We start from the raw sequence: 18,290 nt of genomic DNA, 5'->3' as shown, positions 1-18,290 counted from the left end.
TCTGGCTATCAGCCGTCATCAGCCAGGATAGCTTGACTCCAGTGGCGTAGTGAGCACGGGTCCCACGTCTGGGAATACCCATCCCACTTAGGGCGAAAAGCGTTACAACAAACAATTGATGGACGGAATGCTGACAATGCAGACATTCTCCCCCAGTCAAGAGATCTGGGTTAAATCCATCGTTCTTTTGCCCACTACACCACCCCAGTTTAGACATGGCCATATGCAAATCAGTCTTGACCCTGTGCCTCATGGGAACAGTCCAGCCCGAACTGCCAAGCCATGTCTTCCCTGGACCGGAATCAAGCATCCAAGGACCGGTTTCTGGCTATCAGCCGTCATCAGCCAGGATAGCTTGACTCCAGTGGCGTAGTGAGCACGGGTCCCACGTCTGGGAATACCCATCCCACTTAGGGCGAAAAGCGTTACAACAAACAATTGATGGACGGAATGCTGACAATGCAGACATTCTGCCCCAGTCAAGAGATCTGGGTTAAATCCATCGTTCTTTTGCCCACTACACCACCCCAGTTTAGACATGGCCATATGCAAATCAGTCTTGACCCTGTGCCTCATGGGAACAGTCCAGCCCGAACTGCCAAGCCATGTCTTCCCTGGACCGGAATCAAGCATCCTAGGACAGGTTTCTGGCTATCAGCCGTCATCAGCCAGGATAGCTTGACTCCAGTGGCGTAGTGAGCACGGGTCCCACGTCTGGGAATACCCATCCCACTTAGGGCGAAAAGCGTTACAACAAACAATTGATGGACGGAATGCTGACAATGCAGACATTCTCCCCCAGTCAAGAGATCTGGGTTAAATCCATCGTTCTTTTGCCCACTACACCACCCCAGTTTAGACATGGCCATATGCAAATCAGTCTTGACCCTGTGCCTCATGGGAACAGTCCAGCCCGAACTGCCAAGCCATGTCTTTCCTGGACCGGAATCAAGCATCCTAGGACCGGTTTCTGGCTATCAGCCGTCATCAGCCAGGATAGCTTGACTCCAGTGGCGTAGTGAGCACGGGTCCCACGTCTGGGAATACCCATCCCACTTAGGGCGAAAAGCGTTACAACAAACAATTGATGGACGGAATGCTGACAATGCAGACATTCTCCCCCAGTCAAGAGATCTGGGTTAAATCCATCGTTCTTTTGCCCACTACACCACCCCAGTTTAGACATGGCCATATGCAAATCAGTCTTGACCCTGTGCCTCTTGGGAACAGTCCAGCCCGAACTGCCAAGCCATGTCTTCCCTGGACCGGAATCAAGCATCCTAGGACCGGTTTCTGGCTATCACTACGCCACTGGGACCCGTGCTCACTACTCCACTGGAGTCAAGCTATCCTGGCTGATGACGGCTGATAGCCAGAAACCGGTCCTAGGATGCTTGATTCCGGTCCAGGGCCTCTTTTGCCTTTGCATCAGTCATTGATGTGCAATACCCTTTCCGTAGAAACCAATCACCTGCCGTTTTTGTAAATGTGCCTGATGATCCTGTTGGTGCTGTTGATGTTATTGCTGCTGGCAGTGTTGACTGCTGGGAGGCAAACGCACTGCTCTTGGCTTCTGAAGTAGAACTTCGTTCTGGGTGCCCTGCAGTACTTTTTCTGCCCTGGAGGGGCGGGCCTTTAATGAAGATCCTTTCGTTTTCAAACTCAGTGGCTTCCTCAGCTATCAAAGTTTTGTACTGGGCAACATTCACTTCTGAAAAAGGAATGACTTCATTACTGCGCAGCAATAATTTGTAACGTGGATCCAAAATTGAGGCAGTAATGTAATGTGGATCTGACAGAATGTTATTTTGAATCCTTGTATTGTGAGATAAGCGAGCGGATAAGGTGTCTGCCAAAGAATGTGCGTCTACTTTGTCATCCACACCTGCGTACATTTCTGCCACCTCCTTCAGCTCTTGCTCTAGCATGTACAACAATGGGATAGCTTGGCCCAGAGTACAGTCCTCCCGGCTCACTTCACGGGTGAAGACCTCAAAAGGAAGTAGCATCTCTGTCAGGCTTTTGACAAGGTCCCATTGGGCCATCTCAACTCTCATGCCTTTCACTGTAGGATCCCCTGACCTTTTCATGACATAAGCATTAAGTGGTATGTACTGCTCAAACAGACGCTCAAGCATGTAATACGTTGAGTTCCAACGTGTTGGCACCTCTTGGATGAGTGCTTTGACTGGCATTTTATGCTCACGTTGAATCACCCTCAGCTCCTTCCGGGCTTTAAAAGAATGGTTGAAATGTGTGCATATTCTTCTGCAGGTGGTCAGTAAGCTGCTGACTTTGCTTTCATTTTTCAGAAAGTCTTGCACAACAATGTTAATGCAGTGTGCCAAACATGGCACCCTGAAATAGCCACCATCTTTCATGGCCCGAACTACATTACTGCCATTGTCCGTGGCAACAAAACCAATGGTAAGACCTCTTGGTCGCAGCCACTCAATCACCTTGCTGTTAAACTCATCCAAAATGTTAGCAGCAGTATGAGATTTCTCCATTGCAAACATGGCTACAGTTGCATGTTTGCGAGTGTCTTTAAAAATCTCAGCGGTGTCAACAACGCCGTCAGATATCTTATCTTTAACACCCGAAAAAGAGACCCAGTGTGCAGTGATGCACATGTAATCAGTGGCTTGGCAACTGGTCCACATGTCTGTTGTCAGGTGTATACTCTGAACAGCACTCTTTTTTAAGGCTTTTCCAAGCAATTCCAGCACGTCGTGATGTAGTGCTGGAACAGCAACTCTTGCAAAATAGTAGCGGCTGGGAACTTTCCATTTTGGGCAGATGGTGGTCACAAACTCAAGAAAACCCACCCCTTCAACAAAAGAAAAAGGGAGAAGGTCCAGTGCTAACATTTTTGCCAGCTTAGCATTGTACAAACGTGCTATTGGGTGAATGCATTCGTACTGCCCCTCCGGCCTACTAAACATGCTAAGAATGGTAGGCTGCATGGTATTCCTTCCTGTGGTCGACGTCACACTTTTTGGGCCAGCAGTACTCCTTGGTGTCTCAGGCTGGCTTTTACTCTTGTGCCAATGAGATGTGGCTGAGGATGTGGGCGTTACCACTGCAGAGCTGGGGACAGGGCTACTTTGTGTACCACTAGCACAGAGAATGTCTCCCTCTTCTTCCTGTTCCACCGTGAGCGGACTTTCTACTCGTTTATGCCCAACAGCAATGGTTCCAGTTTTGATGAGCCTAAGGTGCTCTTCCCACTGGATTGCGTGGTGTTTTTTCAGATGGGTCATTTGGCCTCCAGTACCATAGTTTGTACCAAGCTTTCCACGGCTAACACAGGAATGACAAACAGAGCATACAGCAATGTTCTCCTCCTTTGGGCTAACCGTAAAGAAGTCCCACACTGGGGAGCTTAACTTTTGTCTCCTGCTGGAGGTGCCACTCCCACTTCCAATGCCGGATGAACTGGAGGGTGTGTGTTGAATTTGACTCTGTGCAGGACCACTACCTACTTCTGCTGAGGTGGTGCTTGTTGTGCTGGATGTAGGACGCTGCCGGCCCTTTGCTAATGTAAATATGGAAGCTGGAGGTCGTGTTGGTGTTACCTGTGTTGGAGGTATGCGTGCTACATCCCTCGCATCCATTTTGGATAATGTAAAAATGTTGCTCTCCATCTCCTCAGGCCCGGGAGTGATGTTTGTGATGACTGGCTCATCATCATCATCATCATCAACCTGCTCTTCTACATCAACATCCATAAGTGTAAGGCTTTCTGGAACCTTCCTTTTCCCATGCCTGCTCTTGTGATGTGTTTCCCTCTCAGACTCAGTTTGTGGCTTCCAAGTGACATCTAGATCATCAGAAGGGGGGCTTGGTGAAGAACTTGATGTACTAACCCTCCTTTTCCTTGCTGGGGATTTAAAAGCCAATGCAACTTCTAAAGGAGTGGCTTCCTCTTCTTCCTCTGCATGAGGCTCAATTTCCTGAACTGCCCCTACTTCGGGAGGAACAACAGCTACTATTGCGGGCGGTGGCTGCGGCTGTTGACCACTTATCTGCTGTGTTGATGATGTTCCCTCCTGCGTTGATTGTGTACTACTTTGAGATAGCGATAAGTTTAGTTCAGGCTCAGCATCACTGCTTTCTACCATAAGGCTGGCTACCTCTTCCACACTCATCTGCTTGGGCATGGGTTGGTGGGTCGGGCCCACTGATGTGGAGGTGCTGCCCCCAGCTTGCCCCCCCGACACCGCTGCTGCAGGCCTCATTTTTGGTGAACCAAAAAAGGTTTTGGGAGGCACACCAGACTTAAGTGACACTTCCTTCTTCTTCTGTTCCTTCTCCTCCATGGCAACTTTCTTGGTACTGGAGGACCTGCTACCTGCTTTCTTTGGGGGCATCTTCAACAGATGTCAAAACAGCACTCAGTTGCACAAGTTGCAGAGATGCCTGGTCAGGTCACTGACACGTCACGTTGTGTACACTACAGCAGCAGGACGTCGGTCTGGCACCACAACAGTGGATGATGATGACACACCTCTGTCTTTTGTGCACCTAAAAGCAAAAAAGCCAGAAGAACATCAGTCAAAAGATCCATAATATAATATATAACTTATTAGTGTCTCGTGGGTGGTCATCACAATTATTACATTTCATGAAGTCAGTGAACAACATCAACAGTATAGCCAGCCATTAAGAGACTGACAAGGCCAGGGATCCTGTTGTATTTGTACTGTGTACACTTAGGAAGAAGAATAGCAAGGAACAAAAACCCGCCGTGATGATTGCTGAGTTGTACCCCTGGGCCTACTGTACGACTAGGCCACAAGTTTGGACGCCTATGGCAAAGGCACAATGCATGCCTTCCTAAAATGGCCGCCACACACATGCTCAGCCCACCCACCACAATAACAAACAAAAAGTGATTGCAAAGGACAGGAAGAGGAAGTTGTAGTGTCTGTGGATCTTAATCCCTCTCATAAAAATGTTTTCTAGACAAATAACAGCTTCTCCCTGCTCCAAACCTACAGCTCAATGACAGCCTGAGGAGTTTTTTGTGCAGAAATGCACAAAAAAGCGTTTTCGAGAAGGGTCTATGTTGCTCGCGAGATATTGTTTGCCAGATTGCAAAAGCTGCGTGTTCGGGATCGCGAACTGTACAAAAAGGCTTTCTCGCGTGCGCGAACACGCATATTGCGAGCGCAAAAATGACGAAAACTGTAAGTCCGTGTTGTCGCGCTGTGCAGAGTTACCGAAAGTTCGCAAGCTGAATCCCTTGCCTTACATGCAGGCCAAAATAGCCCAATTTGTTTAGCACACACCCAAAAAATGCTATTGCACCCCAAACACACCTTTTGCAATAAAATCCAAAGCCATCCATGGAGTAAAGGAAAATCACCAGACAACACCAACTGTACATTTAAATCACGCACCACAGGTTGGAGGCTGACTACCTCTGGGCCTAGTGGAAGACTACTAGGCCACAAGCTTGGAACCGGATGGCAAAAGCAAGCACACTGCTTGGATGGCTTCACAAAATGGCCGCCACACACCCACAACAACCACAAGAAATGGGAGACAGTCAATGGACGCCTATGGCAAAGGCACAATGCATGCCTTCCTAAAATGGACGCCACACACATGCTCAGCCCACCCACCACAATAACAAACAAAAAGTGATTGCAAAGGACAGGAAGAGGAAGTTGTAGTGTCTGTGGAACTTAATCCCTCTCATAAAAATGTTTTCCAGACAAAATAACAGCTTCTCCCTGCTCCAAACCTACAGCTCAATGACAGCCTGAGGAGTTTTTTGTGCAGAAATGCACAAAAAAGCGTTTTCGAGAAGGGTCTATGTTGCTCGCGAGGTATTGTTTGCCAGATTGCAAAAGCTGCGTGTTCGGGATCGCGAACTGTACAAAAAGGCTTTCTCGCGTGCGCGAACACGCATATTGCGAGCGCAAAAATGACGAAAACTGTAAGTCCGCGTTGTCGCGCTGTGCAGAGTTACCGAAAGTTCGCGAGCTGAATCCCTTGCCTTACATGCAGGCCAAAATAGCCCAATTTGTTTAGCACACACCCAAAAAATGCTATTGCACCCCAAACACACCTTTTGCAATAAAATCCAAAGCCATCCATGGAGTAAAGGAAAATCACCAGACAACACCAACTGTACATTTAAATCACGCACCACAGGTTGGAGGCTGACTACCTCTGGGCCTAGTGGAAGACTACTAGGCCACAAGCTTGGAACCGGATGGCAAAAGCAAGCACACTGCTTGGATGGCTTCACAAAATGGCCGCCACACACCCACAACAACCACAAGAAATGGGAGACAGTCAATGGACGCCTATGGCAAAGGCACAATGCATGCCTTCCTAAAATGGCCGCCACACACATGCTCAGCCCACCCACCACAATAACAAACAAAAAGTGATTGCAAAGGACAGGAAGAGGAAGTTGTAGTGTCTGTGGAACTTAATCCCTCTCATAAAAATGTTTTCCAGACAAAATAACAGCTTACCCTGCTCCAAACCTACAGCTCAATGACAGCCTGAGGAGTTTTTTGTGCAGAAATGCACAAAAAAGCGTTTTCTAGAAGGGTCTATGTTGCTCTCGAGATATTGTTTGCCAGATTGCAAAAGCTGCGTGTTCGGGATCGCGAACTGTACAAAAAGGCTTTCTCGCGTGCGCGAACACGCATATTGCGAGCGCAAAAACGACGAAAACTGTAAGTCCGCGTTGTCGCGCTGTGCAGAGTTACCAAAAGTTCGCGAGCTGAATCCCTTGCCTTACATGCAGGCCAAAATAGCCCAATTTGTTTAGCACACACCCAAAAAATGCTATTGCACCCCAAACACACCTTTTGCAAAAAAATCCAAAGCCATCCATGGAGTAAAGGAAAATCACCAGACAACACCAACTGTACATTTAAATCACGCACCACAGGTTGGAGGCTGACTACCTCTGGGTTTAGTGGAAGACTACTAGGCCACAAGCTTGGAACCGGATGACAAAAGCAAGCACACTGCTTGGATGGCTTCACAAAATGGCCGCCACACACCCACAACAACCACAAGAAATGGGAGACAGTCAATGGATGCCTATGGCAAAGGCACAATGCATGCCTTCCTAAAATGGCCGCCACACACATGCTCAGCCCACCCACCACAATAACAAACAAAAAGTGATTGCAAAGGACAGGAAGAGGAAGTTGTAGTGTCTGTGGAACTTAATCCCTCTCATAAAAATGTTTTCCAGACAAAATAACAGCTTCTCCCTGCTCCAAACCTACAGCTCAATGACAGCCTGAGGAGTTTTTTGTGCAGAAATGCACAAAAAAGCGTTTTCGAGAAGGGTCTATGTTGCTCGCGAGATATTGTTTGCCAGATTGCAAAAGCTGCGTGTTCGGGATCGCGAACTGTACAAAAAGGCTTTCTCGTGTGCGCGAACACGCATATTGGGAGCGCAAAAATGACGAAAACTGTAAGTCCGCGTTGTCGCGCTGTGCAGAGTTACCGAAAGTTCGCGAGCTGAATCCCTTGCCTTACATGCAGGCCAAAATAGCCCAATTTGTTTAGCACACACCCAAAAAATGCTATTGCACCCCAAACACACCTTTTGCAATAAAATCCAAAGCCATCCATGGAGTAAAGGAAAATCACCAGACAACACCAACTGTACATTTAAATCACGCACCACAGTTTGGAGGCTGACTACCTCTGGTCCTAGTGGAAGACTACTAGGCCACAAGCTTGGAACCAGATGGCAAAAGTAAGCACACTGCTTGGATGGCTTCAGAAAATGGCCGCCACACACCCACAACAACCACAAGAAATGGGAGACAGTCAATGGACGCCTATGGCAAAGGCACAATGCATGCCTTCCTAAAATGGCCGCCACACACATGCTCAGCCCACCCACCACAATAACAAACAAAAAGTGATTGCAAAGGACAGGAAGAGGAAGTTGTAGTGTCTGTGGAACTTAATCCCTCTCATAAAAATGTTTTCCAGACAAAATAACAGCTTCTCCCTGCTCCAAACCTACAGCTCAATGACAGCCTGAGGAGTTTTTTGTGCAGAAATGCACAAAAAAGCGTTTTCGAGAAGGGTCTATGTTGCTCGCGAGATATTGTTTGCCAGATTGCAAAAGCTGCGTGTTCGGGATCGCGAACTGTACAAAAAGGCTTTCTCGCGTGCGCGAACACGCATATTGCGAGCGCAAAAATGACGAAAACTGTAAGTCCGCGTTGTCGCGCTGTGCAGAGTTACCGAAAGATTGAGAGCTGAATCCCTTGCCTTACATGCAGGCCAAAATAGCCCTATTTGTTTAGCACACACCCAAAAAATGCTATTGCACCCCAAACACACCTTTTGCAATAAAATCCAAAGCCATCCATGGAGTAAAGGAAAATCACCAGACAACACCAACTGTACATTTAAATCACGCACCACAGGTTGGAGGCTGACTACCTCTGGGCCTAGTGGAAGACTACTAGGCCACAAGCTTGGAACCGGATGGCAAAAGCAAGCACACTGCTTGGATGGCTTCACAAAATGGCCGCCACACACCCACAACAACCACAAGAAATGAGAGACAGTCAATGGACGCCTATGGCAAAGGCACAATGCATGCCTTCCTAAAATGGCCGCCACACACATGCTCAGCCCACCCACCACAATAACAAACAAAAAGTGATTGCAAAGGACAGGAAGAGGAAGTTGTAGTGTCTGTGGAACTTAATCCCTCTCATAAAAATGTTTTCCAGACAAAATAACAGCTTCTCCCTGCTCCAAACCTACAGCTCAATGACAGCCTGAGGAGTTTTTTGTGCAGAAATGCACAAAAAAGCGTTTTCGAGAAGGGTCTATGTTGCTCGCGAGATATTGTTTGCCAGATTGCAAAAGCTGCGTGTTCGGGATCGCGAACTGTACAAAAAGGCTTTCTCGCGTGCGCGAACACGCATATTGCGAGCGCAAAAATGACGAAAACTGTAAGTCCGCGTTGTCGCGCTGTGCAGAGTTACCGAAAGTTCGCGAGCTGAATCCCTTGCCTTACATGCAGGCCAGAATAGCCCAATTTGTTTAGCACACACCCAAAAAATGCTATTGCACCCCAAACACACCTTTTGCAATAAAATCCAAAGCCATCCATGGAGTAAAGGAAAATCACCAGACAACACCAACTGTACATTTAAATCACGCACCACAGGTTGGAGGCTGACTACCTCTGGGCCTAGTGGAAGACTACTAGGCCACAAGCACACACATCCAACAAAGGTAAATCACACACACACACCAACAGTGAAATACACCACAGCCACGTTTAGCATTTCAATCCTATGCCATCCATGCCCTACATGATGTAGAAATTCTACAGACACCACAAAACATGGACCCATCGGTACCCTACTGGCTGAAATTGCAGAAAAAAACAACTAGGCCCCTATTGAAAGTAGTACAGGCCACCCACCACAACAATAATTTTTAAAAACAATAAAAATCCCAGAAAAATGTAGGTACAAACAAGCCCCAATGAAACAAACACACCAATTCTCCAACTTACTTGTAGTAAATTAAATCTCAAATCAAAAATTCCTCAAATAAATCCAATCCAATGGTATGATGCAGCAGACAGACACAAAAAGTGATCCTTCCAGCTGCAAATCCAAATGAAAGTGAACAACACATGCACAAAGCACGTGGGAGGAGCCTGCTGGACAGGAACAGGAAGTTGTAGACTCAGGGGCACTTCCTTCCTCTTGAAAAAAAAGAGTTAAAAAAATTAAAGGACTCTTTCTTACACAAAAGACTACAGCAAGATCACAATCTGAGGAGTTTTCTGAGCAAAATGATCATTTTAGAGAAGGTTTTATGAAGCTCGCAAGATATTTTTTTGCCAGATTGCAGTTTTTCCATGTTCGAGGTCACGATCTAACCAAAACAGCCGCCGGAAGTCAGCTCGCGCGCACCAATGACGTGTTCGGGGTCGCACACTCTCGCGGGCTTGGGCAGCCATAGTACAAATCTCGTGGTGCTCGCAAACAGACAGAAAAGCAAGTTGGCGATCGCAGAATCAAGGTAAGATGTTACCACGCGCGCGAGAATGAATATTGAGCGCGTGAGGAAGCAAATTTACTACGCTACGCGCTAGATTGCGTAGCAATCTGCAACTTCGCGCTCTACGCGAATCGCGAAGTTACCTAAACTTTGCAAGCTCCGCGAACGGAGCGTAGTTCAACGCCCAGGCTTAGTTTGAATGATTGGATGAGTGCATGGGTTGGACCTCAGTGAATGCATGAGAGCAAAGGTTGTGCCTGGGTAATTGCATAAGTGCATGAGTAGTGCCTGAGATAATGTTAGAGTGCATGGGTAGTAGCTCAGTGAATGGTTGAGTATAAGGGTAATGCCTGAGTGATTGTATGAGTGCATGGGTAGTGCCTTGATGATTTTATGATTGAATGGGTAGTGCGTGAGTGATTGGATGAATGCATGGGTAGTGCCTGAGTGAATCGATGCATAAAGGGACAGTGCCTAATTGATTGTATGAGTGCATGGGTTATGTTTGTGTGATTGTATGAGTGTATTGTAGTTCCTGGGTGATTGGATGATTGCAAGAATAGTGCCTGAGAGAATGCAAAATTACTTAGTACAGAGTGCATGCTTGAGATGTAGAGTAGTTCTTCAGTGATTGGATGAGTGCAAGGGTAGTGTCTGGATTATAGGATAAATGCATTCATGAATGCATTCATAGCGATTGGGTGATTGGATGAGTGCATACGTAATGCCTGAGAGAATGCCTGAGTTCACGGGTAGTACCTAAGTAATTATATGAGAGTTTCGGTAGTGGTTTAGTGATTGGATGAGTGCATGGGTAGTGCCTCAGTAATTATATGAAACCATGCAAAGTGCCTGAGTGAATGGCTGAGTGCAGGGATAGTGCTTGAATGATTGGATGAATGTATGGGTAGTGCCTGAGGGACTGGATGAGTGCAAGAGTAGCATCCACTTCATTGGATATGTACATATTCAATTCAATTCAAAAACTTTATTCGATCATAAATTAATGATCATAAAAGTACATACATACATAAATATAAAAACATGAGGATTCAGCAAATTTTAAGTTAATCACATGTCATGAAAATGGTGCTTTTCCTCAAACTTATCGATTTTAAAATATATACAGCAGTAAAATAGCAGATGTCCTGTGAATTAAGTCCAAATAAAAGCCCCATAGCTGAAACAATATTAAATACATTATATTTTTTAAAAAGCTGTTTCAGGTATACTTTTCGAAGATGGAGATAAAGAGGGCATAACAATAAAAAATGCTCCGTACTTTGTTTAGTAGTCCCATCACACGGACAAGGGGCGGTAGTATAAGTCTTCATAACAGGATACGCAACAAGCAAATGGACAGTCCCCATCCGGAGTCTTGTCAACACAAATTGGTGGGAGCGAATGGTAACCAATTTAAAGTATCCTGAAGGCCCCATTTCTTCCTTATTATATTTGTCATAAAAGACATGTGAGGAGTACTGGACAGTAGCTGCGTTACGCTTCATCGTGCTAACCCTCAAAAATTCATGTTTAATCTCAGTCTTCGTGATATCTAAAACACAAGAAGGGTTATCACAAACCCTAAAATTAAAAAGAACATCAAATGTTCGGATAATATAGTTAAGCCACGGGATGCGGGAACATTTATCCAAGTGGAGACAATCAGAGATTATCTTTCTTGTAAAACCAGTCTGTTCCTTTGACCAAATAGATCTCCATACTAGCAGGGGTCTTAATCTGATCAAGTCAGATAAATATTCTAAACCAGACTCTTGATGGATCAACTTTGTTGAGGAAGAAGATGGCAAATAGAGGAGTTTTTTAATAAATTTGTTCTCCTCCACCTGAAGCATGTTGTTATTACAATGGCCCCACACTCCTGAGCCATATAGGGCCAGAGCGACACATTTATGTCGATATAAATACAACATGTCTATTATCCGTCTTGAGCCTAGCTTGGATGCAAACCTAAATAAGCCAAAAGAGCACTTGGCCATTTTGGCTCTTACATTTATCATTTCAGAGGTCCACATCCCCCCACTATTAAAGGTGATACCCAAATAACAAAATTTGTCCACCACTGTTATGATTTGGTCCATAACTGTAAAAGGCCTTAGATTCTTAATTTTCTTCCCAAAGGGCATTATAAAAGTCTTTGAATTATTAATTTTTAATTTCCTCCCCTTAATAAAATCTGCAAATTTATTCATTAGTTTTTGCAACCCTAAGGGGGTTTGTGAGAGCAGAACCGCGTCATCCGCATAAAGCAAAATTGGGATGGACAAACCACCAGCGGTCGGTGCGTCTGCACTTGTGGACCGTAGTTCTGACTCAATTGCATTAATAAAAAGGGAGAAAAGGAGGGGTGCAAGGACGCATCCCTGCCTAATACCGGATCCTATTTTAACACTGGGGGTGCACTCCCCCGATTGCCCATATCGTATCTTGGCTGTCAGATTCCTGTAAAGTTGGGCCAGGAAATAGATAATATCTTGAGGGGCACCCATGTCCAACAAGGTTGACCACAGAAGACCATGGTCAACCAAGTCGAAGGCACTTGACAGATCGGCAAAACAAAGAAACAACGAGCCTTGTTTGGCTCGTGTATATTTACATATAATAAGGTCTAGGTTAATGCACTGTTCTATAGTGCCCAACCCCTTGCGAAATCCATACTGCGAATCTGCAAGGATCCCTTTATCTTCTGCCCATTCCTCCAGACGACTCAATAATACTCTGCTCATAATTTTTAAGGAAGCAGTAAGGAGGGAGATCGGGCGATAATTTTTTGCCTCACCCCTCTCCCCTTTTTTATATACCGGAATAATAATTGATTCCCCCCAGGTCTGTGGAGCGGCAATCGTCGCAGCTGCATTAAAAACCTTTGTTAACAATGGGCTCCAAATGGAAATCTCTGCTTTATAAAGGTCAACGGGTACCCCATCCGGGCCCGGCGCCTTTCCCCCCTTACTAGCCCGAATGGCAGCATCTACCTCTAGGACTGTAATATTGAGTGGTATGGGGATTAAAGCCATGGTTTCACTATCCCCCCCTACAGCTAGTCCTTCGGGGTTAAAAATATTAGTAAAATGAGAGACCCATTGTTCCTCAGATACCTGGGCTGACATTACCGGGACTTCTTCATTTTGGAGGAAGGGACTATTTACAGTGGACCAGAAAAGCTTGGTATCCTTAAGGTCCACTGCCTTAGTCAAATTGTTCCAAGCCTCTTCCCTTAATTCCTGTTTCCTATCCCTCAGATGAATTGTGTATTCCCTTCTGAGGGTATTAACTGCTTCCTTGTCTCTGGGTTTTCCCTTGAGAGCAGCTTTGAGTCTTTGTAAGGATTTGGTACATTCTCTGTTAAACCAACCCCCATTAATCCTAGGGCCCTTACTTTTTCTTCCAGTTAGAATTGCAGCAACATTTTTATTAATAATGTCGAAACTAACTAAAATATCAACATTATTCTTTCCAGGTTCAAGACAGCATTCCACCTCGTCTATACAGGCAGACACGATAGTACAAAGTAATTGTTCCTCGTTTTGCCTACCCCATTTAATTCTAGGGCCATTTGGTCTATGTGGGACTATATCTATCACTTCACCATGTAACACCTTTTCTTTGTCCCCCCACAAAGAAAGATACATTGTTAAACAGTTATGATCACTTAGGGCCGGATCTACTATTACAGGTAAGGAACACAGAGCTGTAATACTGGTGGAGACAATGAGGTAATCGATAACCGTAGCACAGTTCCTACCAATAAAGGTTGGTACCGAATTACCCTCACTGTCTACCCTAGGTACCATAATACATAAATCCATTTTAAGCATAAAAGTATTAAGGGAATCCCCATAAACCGAATGCATAAAGTGGGTCTGATCTTCCCCCACATCGTCCCCATGCCCACACAACCTATTGCCACCAAATGGGCACATGTAAATGTTAAAATCTCCGCCCCACAAAATATCAAAATGCACATCACTGCACCCATATAGTCTTTCCACCTCCGCTTCCAATTCATCAACCATATCTGTATTTGAGTGGTTAAAGGCATTGTTGTAGTGATTTATAACTAAAACATTTCGCCCATTCCTATTTTGTAACCACAACAACTGAGAGTGTAGACCAACTGTCCGGTGGGTTTTTACTCGAACAGGTAGCCTCACAGAAAGCAGTATCACCATTCCACCGCTGGCTCTCCCCATGTTGGATGGTTGGGCATGGCAATTATAGGCAACATACCCATCAAGATAGACATCTTCCGTCGCCCAAGTCTCCTGGAGACACAGGATATCAAATTGGGTTATAAATTCTGACCATCCAAGACATTCTAACTTGTTATTCCATCCAGCAATGTTCCAGCTCGCCATCTTATATCCCCGTTCCATTAAACTAACAGCCTCCATGAATGATGGGGATGGAATGTGGACATGGGTTAATTCCCCTGGCACGGGATCTACAGATAGTAAGGTCAGGCTTGTACTTCCATTGGTCGGGGTAAAAGCATCAGAGTTACAGTGGGGCTGGGCAAAATTACATGTACTGCCCTCAAAACTACATGTATCATTGTATCCATCAGGTGTGTTAATGTCTATTAAACCAGTTTCCCCCGTTCCTCCATCCGTGTCTCCCCCTATATCACCACGGAATTCCTTCTTCCCCTTCCCTGTGGCTCGATGGCATCAATCACAGTATTCCAGGCCACTAAATACCTCAAACCTATTGGTGGTATCTAGGGGTGTAAAGGGTTTGAGATGATCCATTCTCCTATGTTTTAGGGGGTTGTATCTTGGGCCTACAGTATTCCACCCATACAAATCTACAGCTAATGGTAATTGCCTATCACTAAATATAGGGCCATTATTGTAGACAGGTGGACGATATGGGTTTGGAAGCATTTGCCTCAATAATGGTGGGGGGGGAGCTCGCTGTGATTGATGGTTTGGTGGAAACACCACTGAGCGAGGGTAAAAATATGTTAGGGGACGGGGGGTAATAGGTTTACTATCGTGGTCTGACGGCCAATTGAGTATAAAATGGACCGCATTCTGATCTCTAAAATTAATGACCACTATGTCTCCCTCAATATCTTTGGGTCTTCCTCCCAACCAAGGAAGGCGGCGGACATGTATAATTTCTCCATTGATATTATTTGCAATAGGTCTATGTAGACTTAACCAGTGTGATATTTTATTTTTCAACTGGATAAAGCTCTCCCGTTTGTCCTTCTCCAGCTCTGGTACCCCAGTAAGGACTACTACAAGGGGTACTGCTTCTGGTGGAAGTTCTGGAAGGGGACCCTTGTTATAATTATCTCGAGCCGGTCGCTCGTTACCTCTCTCTCTATTTATATTCCCTAGGGCTTGACCAGAGTTATTCCGCTGTCCATTGGACGTTTCAGCCTGTACTGATGTAAGTTTACTGTTAGGTCCAACAGAATTACTCCCTGATGTACTTCCACTCATACTAATTGAGGGTTGCGGCTGAATAGTAGTCTGATCAGGGGTAGGTATCGTTATTATAGCGGATATACCTGATGATAAGGGTACCTTTGGGACTTGTATAGAGGGGTTAGACGACACTTTATTAATCACAAGCTTTTTCTCCAATTCTTGTTCTATCTTCCCAAGTCTATCTTCTAGTTTGTTAAGTCTTTCTATGATAGCCAGGGAATAGGTCCTCATTATGGACTCTATGCTCTCAACCAAGGCCCTGTCTGAAGATTCCTGTAACTTCCCCACCGCTGGGGGGCTATCGGTGATGGAAATAACTGGGTCAGTAAAGGGAGTTACACATAGATGCCTAGGAGATATTGTTTTCCTTCCCTCGTCTGTGACCTTAACCAATCCTCCTCTAGTACTATCACCCTTTTTCCTACCAAAGTCTACATGATTAAGTTTCCTTTTTGAAAGGTTTTTTTTACGCCGTTTAGCCGGAGGGGGGCCATGGATTTTAACTTGCGTAACTTTTTTAACCCTACTGTTGACTTCACTTGTTTGTTTAGGGATTGGGGTAATTTGTGCTTTAGTTTTAACAATGGATTTAGTGGAACTGGGAGTGATGACTGTAGTTACCTGGTTACTAGTAGTGCCTAAGGGGTCAGATTCTCTCGTAGATGTACCTTCTCTAAATATTAGAGGGATACTGTCCTGCGAGGTAATACAAATATCGCCCATAGGGCTCATTTGCGCTGATAACACCGGCAGTGGTCTATTCTTTAGACTATCAATCGACCGCCGTCGTTCAGCCCGAAGTTCTTCAAGGGTAGGGGAAATTGAGGAATCCAAGAGAGTTTTCTTAAAATACTTATCTAATTTCCCGTCTACCAGACCCACCGACTTCGCAGGGACAGGTAACTCCGGGGTTAAAATTGCGATAGATATAATGTTCATACAAATAACCCCACAAACACTTACGCAATAATTCTATGTTAATCGATATTCGAGCAGGGGTTCTGGCCCAGTCCAGTCTCTGTTGGTCTATGAGGGTCTTAGAGGGTCCGCCCTTAGTCCGGGCTTCGTCCCGGGTGAAGTCCCGCACACGCGTCCCGCTAGCGCGTAGTGGCTTCAGATCTAATACTATTCGTAGATAGAGGGGGCGGAGACACGGGAAGAGGCGGCAGGTGTGCTGGATGCAACACGCACAGCCTGCTGGACCTAGCAGTCCCGTCCTCCTCCACCGCACTCCCCCAGTCTCTTTTCGAACTCCACAGGGGCTCCCCGCATACAGGTCCAGTTGAGCTAGTGCCCGGCAGGGCTCCACGCGGCTTCAGTCAGAAGGGCTGGATCAAGACAAGGACTCCTCGGCGAGCGGCTCCCGCGAAGCGGGGGCCGCGAGCGGTTTTCACCGGTCAGCAGGGGGCGGAGACACGGGAAGAGGCGGCAGGTGTGCTGGATGCAACACGCACAGCCTGCTGGACCTCGCAGTCCCGTCCTCCTCCACCGCACTCCCCCAGTCTCTTTTCGAACTCCACAGGGGCTCCCCGCATACAGGTCCAGTTGAGCTAGTGCCCGGCAGGGCTCCACGCGGCTTCAGTCAGAAGGGCTGGATCAAGACAAGGACTCCTCGGCGAGCGGCTCCCGTGAAGCGGGGGCCGCGAGCGGTTTTCACCGGTCAGCAGGGGGCGGAGACACGGGAAGAGGCGGCAGGTGTGCTGGATGCAACACGCACAGCCTGCTGGACCTCGCAGTCCCGTCCTCCTCCACCGCTCTCCCCCAGTCTCTTTTCGAACTCCACAGGGGCTCCCCGCATACAGGTCCAGTTGAGCTAGTGCCCGGCAGGGCTCCACGCGGCTTCAGTCAGAAGGGCTGGATCAAGACAAGGACTCCTCGGCGAGCGGCTCCCGCGAAGCGGGGGCCGCGAGCGGTTTTCACCGGTCAGCAGGGGGCGGAGACACGGGAAGAGGCGGCAGGTGTGCTGGATGCAACACGCACAGCCTGCTGGACCTCGCAGTCCTGCCCTCCTCCACCGCACTCCCCCAGTCTCTTTTCGAACTCCACAGGGGCTCCCCGCATACAGGTCCAGTTGAGCTAGTGCCCGGCAGGGCTCCACGCGGCTTCAGTCAGAAGGGCTGGATCAAGACAAGGACTCCTCGGCGAGCGGCTCCCGCGAAGCGGGGGCCGCGAGCGGTTTTCACCGGTCAGCAGGGGGCGGAGACACGGGAAGAGGCGGCAGGTGTGCTGGATGCAACACGCACAGCCTGCTGGACCTCGCAGTCCCGTCCTCCTCCACCGCACTCCCCCAGTCTCTTTTCGAACTCCACAGGGGCTCCCCGCATACAGGTCCAGTTGAGCTAGTGCCCGGCAGGGCTCCATGCGGCTTCAGTCAGAAGGGCTGGATCAAGACAAGGACTCCTCGGCGAGCGGCACCACTTCATTGGATATGTACATAGGTAGTACATGAGAGAATGCAGGATTGTATGCATAGTGCCTGAGTGAAAGAATGAGGGAAAATATAGTGCTTGGGTGACTGGATGAGTGCATGGGTGATGCCTGAATGATTTAATGAGTGCATGGGTAGTGGCTGAGTGATTGGATGAGTGCCTGGGTAGTGCTTGGGTAACTGGATAAGTGCATGGGCTGGGTCGGAAAAAAAGCATGAATATATGCATTATGCCTGAGTGAATGGTTGAGTGCAAGGATAGTGCATTAGTGGTTGGATGAGAGCATGGCCAGTACCTGAGTGAATGCATGAGCATAAGGCTAGTGCATGGATGATTGAATGCATGCATAGTGCCTGAGTGAATGGTT

Source organism: Triturus cristatus, chromosome 7 (assembly GCF_964204655.1).
Source record: "Triturus cristatus chromosome 7, aTriCri1.1, whole genome shotgun sequence".
Classification (NCBI taxonomy): Eukaryota; Metazoa; Chordata; class Amphibia; order Caudata; family Salamandridae; genus Triturus; species Triturus cristatus.
This window is presented reverse-complemented; position numbering follows the sequence as displayed.